This window comes from Nerophis ophidion, linkage group LG10 (assembly GCF_033978795.1).
Source record: "Nerophis ophidion isolate RoL-2023_Sa linkage group LG10, RoL_Noph_v1.0, whole genome shotgun sequence".
Taxonomy (NCBI): Eukaryota; Metazoa; Chordata; class Actinopteri; order Syngnathiformes; family Syngnathidae; genus Nerophis; species Nerophis ophidion.
This window is the reverse complement of record NC_084620.1, coordinates 58,692,078-58,699,577: the sequence shown is the minus strand read 5'-3', so window position 1 is coordinate 58,699,577 and position 7,500 is coordinate 58,692,078. Positions and strand designations below refer to the sequence as shown.

The 7,500-nt window shown below is 32.0% G+C and overlaps 1 long non-coding RNA gene across 2 annotated transcripts in view; it reads right to left on the bottom strand.

The window, feature by feature from the left end:
* LOC133561062 (uncharacterized) overlaps window positions 1-3,989 on the bottom strand; it is a 23,492-nt gene extending 19,503 nt beyond the window's left edge. The window contains exons 1-2 of one of the 2 annotated variants that reach the window (XR_009808562.1): window positions 3,937-3,989; window positions 998-1,104 (exon numbers count right to left, since the gene is read on the bottom strand). This is a non-coding gene — a long non-coding RNA (uncharacterized LOC133561062). Of the gene's footprint in view, window positions 1-997; window positions 1,105-3,835 lie in introns of both variants that reach the window. The other variant, XR_009808563.1, reaches the window with a different exon arrangement.
* Window positions 3,990-7,500: the final 3,511 nt, after the last annotated feature.

Below are 7,500 nucleotides of genomic sequence, written 5' to 3'. Positions count from 1 at the left end.
CACCAAGCAAACAATCGGAAAATTCCCATCATATCAATTCCTAGATATGGTCATAATTATTTTAAGTGCACTACGCAGAATAAACACAACATTATTAATATTGCTACTACGGATAATTTGATCAAAAATTCCCTAAAACAGCCCACTACCTATAATATAGGTTTTTTAAACATAAGATCCCTGATAAAAAAAATGTTTCTGCTGTTACCTCAGAAATTGCCTGTTCAGATGTTATGATTGTGGCTCAGAGATTTGTATGTAGATTATATTTATTTTCCATAACAAACAGGATAACTTAAATACCCTGGCAGTGGCAATAAGCTTAAATGTTTGTATTTACATTTTTGGAGTTGATTTTCATAAAATATGCTATTTAACTGCTACTGTTTAACAAGGACTGATTTAAATTGTGTTTGCACAACAAATGTTTTGGCGCTTTTGTTCATGTGGGAGAATATTCCAATAAAGGTGCACTACACACTACTTTTGAATTCATTATTGGGCTTTGTGTATACAATGCAGTTAATCGCGATTAATCAGAGAAAAAGTGCGATTAACTTCGATTAACATTTTTAATCGTTGCCCAGCCCTAATATATATATATATATATATATATATATATATACATATATATATATATATATATATATACACATACACACACACATATATATGGTGTTATGGGCTAGGAACAGAAGACTAGTTTCAACTCGTAGAGGCAGAGCTTAAATTGTAGTTTGGTTGACAGTGTGTATTAGAGAATTAGTGATGGACAGCAGATATATACACACAATGAGTTGAATGGCCGTTCAACACGAAAGCAATTTGAAGAAAAAAACCAAAAAACTATATACATATATACAATTCCATTTCAACTAATCAGTGTCTCTGGATCTTGTTCAAATCTCAGCTGATACTTAAAAAAAAGATGGCAGTACAGTCCATGTGCTGCAGGTAAAGGTGAGAATTGTAAAGGTTTGGCTGGAGAGCCTCCTACCTGCCAAGACAGAGCAGGTGGTGAGCTTCTTGGATGAATCTTCCAAAACCCTTCCTTGGACTAGATGCTTCTTTTCCTTAGCCCGCCATCAAAAAGAGAAGCCTGACCTGTGGAAGAGCCAGGACAATTCTTATAAATCCATGTGTATACAAATTATCTTTCTTAAAGAACACTAAATTACGTTATCAAGTATTCATAATATATCAATCAAATATATATATATATATATATATATATATATATATATATATATATATATATATATATATATATACACTCAATAATATAAATCAACATACATATCAGAATCACAATATGCAATAAATTGCTAAAAAAACAAACATTAGCAGCATAATTATGACCAATACAAAGCAGTCAGAGCACTAAACATGCTTATTATCTAAACACATTAAAAAGTACATTCTATAGACAATTGTTATCATTAGTCATTAATTGAAGTCATAAACCTTTTAAATCAGGGTTGTCCAAAGTGCAGCCCGCAGGTCATTCTTTAACAGCCCCACAGCACATTTTAAAAATACTATGGAAAAAAATGAAAACATAAAAAGTGGTATAAAGGAGCAAACAGGTGAAATGTAACAAGAAAATGTTGCAATGTTTACTCTAATAACACAAAGCTGCCATGCAGGCTGTTTCTTTCTTAAAAAAAAAAAAAAAAAAGAAAAGTGAATCAAAATCAATTAAAGCTGCAAGCAGCATTGGTTGGGTCCGCCTTTGGCCGCTGCCAAGCCCTGGTGGAAGTCAGACCTACATAGAGGTCTCTGTTTCATGTCTCTATGACATTCCTAACAGAAGTTACAAGCAGTTTTGTCTGGGTTTTTTCCTAGGGGGCGCTGGAGCGCAATTTTGACTTTTGAGGTTTGTTTTTTTATTAGATGGCAATTTTCACCAGTCCTGATGTGTGTGTAAAATTTGGTGAGTTTTTAAGCATGTTAAGAGGGTCAAATTACAGATTGGCGTTTCTGGATGTTGTTGATAAATGGCTTTCGCTTTGCATAGTAGAGCTTTAACTTGCACTTTGAAGCATGTTAAGGGGGTCAAATTACAGCTCAAAGAGGCAAAAATGGCATTTTTCAGGAAAATTTGCGCAGGGGGTTTTTGAAGGCGCGTAAAATCCAAACCGGAGAACTTATCAAAACTCTTTCAATAACTTTTAATCAGAAAGGTTCAAAGTCTCTTCTGTGCGAGTTTGAAGCCGAAACGACAAACGGGCTCAGAGGAGATAACGTTTGAAAAAAGGTGATGGGTGTTTACAAAACATTTATTTTGAAGGGGTAATTTTTAACTTCCTGTTGATTTTTGCTGAAGGATGTCAATTATTAAAATGTAGGTCTAAGTGAGACATACATAGAAGTTTTTGTTTCATGTCTTTGCGGCATTCTTACTGGAAGTTACAAGCAATTTTGTCTGTGTTTTCTTCCTAGGAGCAGTTTTTTCTGTGTTTTATTTAAAAAATTGCGCTAGAGCGCATTTTTTGATTTTGGGGTTTGTTTTTTTCATTAGATTGCAATTTTTGCCAGTCCAGATGTGTGTGCCAAGTTTGATGAGTTTTGAAGGATTTTAAGGGGGTCAAATTACAGTGTAAAGAGGCAAAAATTGAATTTTTTGCGAAAATTTTATTTTGAAGGGGTTTTTGTCAACTTCCTGTTGATTTTTGCTATATAAGTTTAATTGAGAAATGCAGGTCTAAGTCAGTCCTACATAAAGGTTTTTGTTTCATGTCTCTACGACATTCCTAGCGGAAGTTACAAGCAGTCTGTTTTTTATTCCTAGGGGGCGCTAGAGCGCATTTTTTATTTTTGTTTTTTTTTATTTTTTATTAGATGGCAATTTTCGCCAGTTCTGATGTGTGTGTGAAATTTGGTGAGTTTTGAAGCATGGTCAGGGGGTCAAATTACAGTTCAAAGAGGCGTCGGAATAATAAAGAATAATAATAAAACGCACCAGTTTCAATAGAGTCCTTGGCCATGCCATGGCCAAGGACCCTAATTATGAATTATTGACCAATTCAAGGCTGCAATGACATCACATTAAATATTCCACTTTGAGATATTTTTGGGGGCAAATGTTGGATATTTTGTGTTTGCCATATAAAAAACTGAGCTGAGAATGGCCTAAAATTACCAAACAAAAAATATAAACAAAAAAACAAACATATTATTGACGGATAGATGTGAAGTTGATCTTGAGACCATTGTGTTAAAAGTAAACAGTAAAAAAAAAAAAACTCTCTATTTTTTAACACTTTAATGAGTAGGAACCGTTTGGATCAGTGTGTTTTGTTTTTAAGTGTCATTGCACAAAAAATAATAGTGAATTAAAATCAATGGTGTTATGAGTTGTTGACCTTTTTCCGGCCCCAATTATTAGATAATCTCAAACATTCTACTTATATTTTTTGGGGGGGTGAAAATATTGCATATTTTGTGTTGGTTTTTTTTCAATAAAAAACATGGTTTTCTTTGACAAAAAGAGCATACAACTTAAATCTTTAAAAATGTCATATTGACAGATAGACGTAATGTTGATCTAGAGTTTTTAAACTTGAATAATAATACAAATAATAATACTGAATGACACATATTTAACATTTTATTTTTACTAAAACCCTTTGGGGTCCCCTGAGTGGAGGCCTAAATGTATATCTTTTATAAATACATTGTATTGCTTTTTAAAATAAATGGCCCCCGCTTGCTTTGATTTTTCAGTGTGCGGCCCTCAGTGGAAAAAGTTTGGACACCCCTGCATTAAATGAGGCTTGAGAAGATGCCACAAAGATGAACGCGCAAAGTGCCTTTGTCGTAAATATGGACTCACCAACTCAGCTTCATGACAAAGAATGGAAGTCGGCTGTCTAAAGTTACAAAGTAAGCATGTAGTTGACAATATTTCAGGTGAAAGCGAGATTTCAAACTTACTTGGAGCAGAAATACAATCACCTGCTGTCTCCTGGCTACTTCCTGCTACCGGCATATAACGACAGCTGATTGGACCGCCGTGGTCACGTGACAAGGAAGCGCGCAAAGAGTAAATAGAAAGACAAGAGCTTAATAGTCTCCGAAAAAGTTTGTATTTGACACTTGCGTTATGTATACTGATGTAAAGTATGTGTATACTGATGTAGAGTATGTGTATAATGATGTACAGTATGTGTATACTGATGTACAGTATGTGTATGTATGTATACTGATGTTCAGTATGTGTATACTGATGTACAGTATGTGTATATATGTATACTGATGTACAGTATGTGTATACTGATGTACAGTATGTGTATATATGTATACTGATGTAAAGTATGTGTATATATGTATACTGATGTAAAGTATGTGTATAATGATGTACAGTATGTGTATACTGATGTACAGTATGTGTATATATGTATACTGATGTACAGTATGTGTATACTGATGTACAGTATGTGTATATATGTATACTGATGTACAGTATGTGTATACTGATGTACAGTGTGTGTATATATGTATACTGATGTACAGTATGTGTATACTGATGTACAGTATGTGTATATATGTATACTGATGTACAGTATGTGTATACTGATGTACAGTATGTGTATATATGTATACTGATGTAAAGTATGTGTATATATGTATACTGATGTAAAGTATGTGTATAATGATGTACAGTATGTGTATACTGATGTACAGTATGTGTATATATGTATACTGATGTACAGTATGTGTATACTGATGTACAGTATGTGTATATATGTATACTGATGTACAGTATGTGTATACTGATGTACAGTATGTGTATATATGTATACTGATGTACAGTATGTGTATACTGATGTACAGTATGTGTATATGTATACTGATGTACAGTATGTGTATACTGATGTACAGTATGTGTATATATGTATACTGATGTACAGTATGTGTATATATGTATACTGATGTACAGTATGTATATACTGATGTACAGTATGTGTATATATGTATACTGATGTAAAGTATGTGTATACTGATGTACAGTATGTGTATATATGTATACTGATGTACAGTATGTGTATATATGTATACTGATGTACAGTATGTGTATATATGTATACTGATGTACAGTATGTATATACTGATGTACAGTATGTGTATATATGTATACTGATGTAAAGTATGTGTATACTGATGTACAGTATGTGTATATATGTATACTGATGTACAGTATGTGTATACTGATCTACAGTATGTGTATATATGTATACTGATGTACAGTTTGTATATACTGATGTACCTTATGTGTATGTATGTATGTATACTGATGTACAGTATGTGTATACTGATGTACAGTATGTGTATGTATGTATACTGATGTAAAGTATGTGTATACTGATGTACAGTATGTGTATACTAATGTACAGTATGTGTATGTATGTATACTGATGTACAGTATGTGTATACTGATGTACAGTATGTGTATATATGTATACGGATGTACAGTATGTGTATAATGATGTACAGTATGTGTATACTGATGTACAGTATGTGTATATATGTATACGGATGTGCAGTATGTGTATACAGATGTACAGTAGGTGTATACTGATGTACAGTATGTATATATATGTATACAGATGTACAGTATGTGTATACTGATGTACAGTATATGTATATATATACTGATTTACAGTGTGTGTATACAGATGTACAGTATGTGTGTATATGTATACAGATGTACAGTATGTGTATACTGATGTACGGTATGTGTATACTGATGTACAGTATGTGTATATATGTATACTGATGTACAGTATGTGTATATATGTATACTGATGTACAGTATGTATTTATGTATATATATATATATATATATATATATATATATATATATATATATATGTATACTGATGTACAGCATGTGTATACTGATGTAGAGTAGGTGTATATATGTATACTGATGTACAGTATGTATGTATATATACATGTATACAGATGTACAGTATGTGTATACTGATGTACAGTATTATTTACTGATGTACAGTATGTGCATACTGATGTACAGTATGTGTATACTGATGTACAGTATGTGTTTATTGATGTACAGTATGTGTATATATGTATACCGATGTACAGTATGTGTATACTGATGTACATACAGTATGTGTATACTGATGTACAGTATGTGTATGTATGTATACTGATGTACGGTATGGGTATATATGTATACTGATGTACAGTATGTGTATACTGATGTACAGTATGTGTATATATGTATACCGATGTACATTAGGTGTTTACTGATGTACAGTATGTATATATATATGTATACCGATGTACATACAGTATGTGTATACTGATGTACAATATGTGTATATTATGTATACTGATGTACAGTATGTGTTTACTGATGTACAGTATGTGTATATATGTATACCGATGTACATTATGTGTTTACTGATGTACAGTATGTATATATATGTATACCGATGTACATACAGTATGTGTATACTGATGTACAATATGTGTATATATGTATACTGATGTACAGTATGTGTTTACTGATGTACAGTATGTGTATATATGTATACCGATGTACATTGTGTTTACTGATGTACAGTATGTATATATATATATATATGTATACCAATGTACATACAGTATGTGTATACTGATGTACGATATGGGTATATATGTATACTGATGTACAGTATGTGTTTACTGACGTACAGTATGTGTATACTGATGTACAATATGAGTATATATGTATACTGATGTACGATATGGGTATATATGTATACTGATGTACAGTATGTGTTTACTGACGTACAGTATGTGTATACTGATGTACAATATGAGTATATATGTATACTGATGTACGATATGGCTATATATGTATACTGATGTACAGTATGTGTATACTGATGTACAGTATGTGTTTACTGATGTACAGTATGTGTATATATGTATACCGATGTACAGTATGTGTTTACTGATGTACAATGTGTGTATATATGTATACTGATGTACGATATGGGTATATATGTATACTGATGTACAGCATGTATATATGTATACTGATGTACAGTATGTGTTTACTGATGTGCAGTATGAATATATATGTATACTGAATGTACAGTATGAGTATACTGATGTACAGTATGTATTTACTGATGTACAGTATGTATTTACTGATGTACAGTATGTGTGTACTGATGTACAGTATGTGTGTACTGATGTACAGTATGTGTGTATAGTGTGTGTGGTAAGCATAATTAGGTTGTGAAATAATGAGGAGTATGATTCTTTGCACATCTATGCACAACATTATAAAGATTTGTGTTTTTTTTAAGTAATTACATCTTTTGTACAAACATTATTTCATTTAGAAAATGTTTTTGGTAATTATTTTCCAAATATATGGTATTCACTTTCATTATTATTTTAAAAAAGGACACCCTTAAAGGCAAAAAATATTGTGTAATGTCGTGAAATCATTGCAATAAAGTAGTAAAAAGAATTCCATTG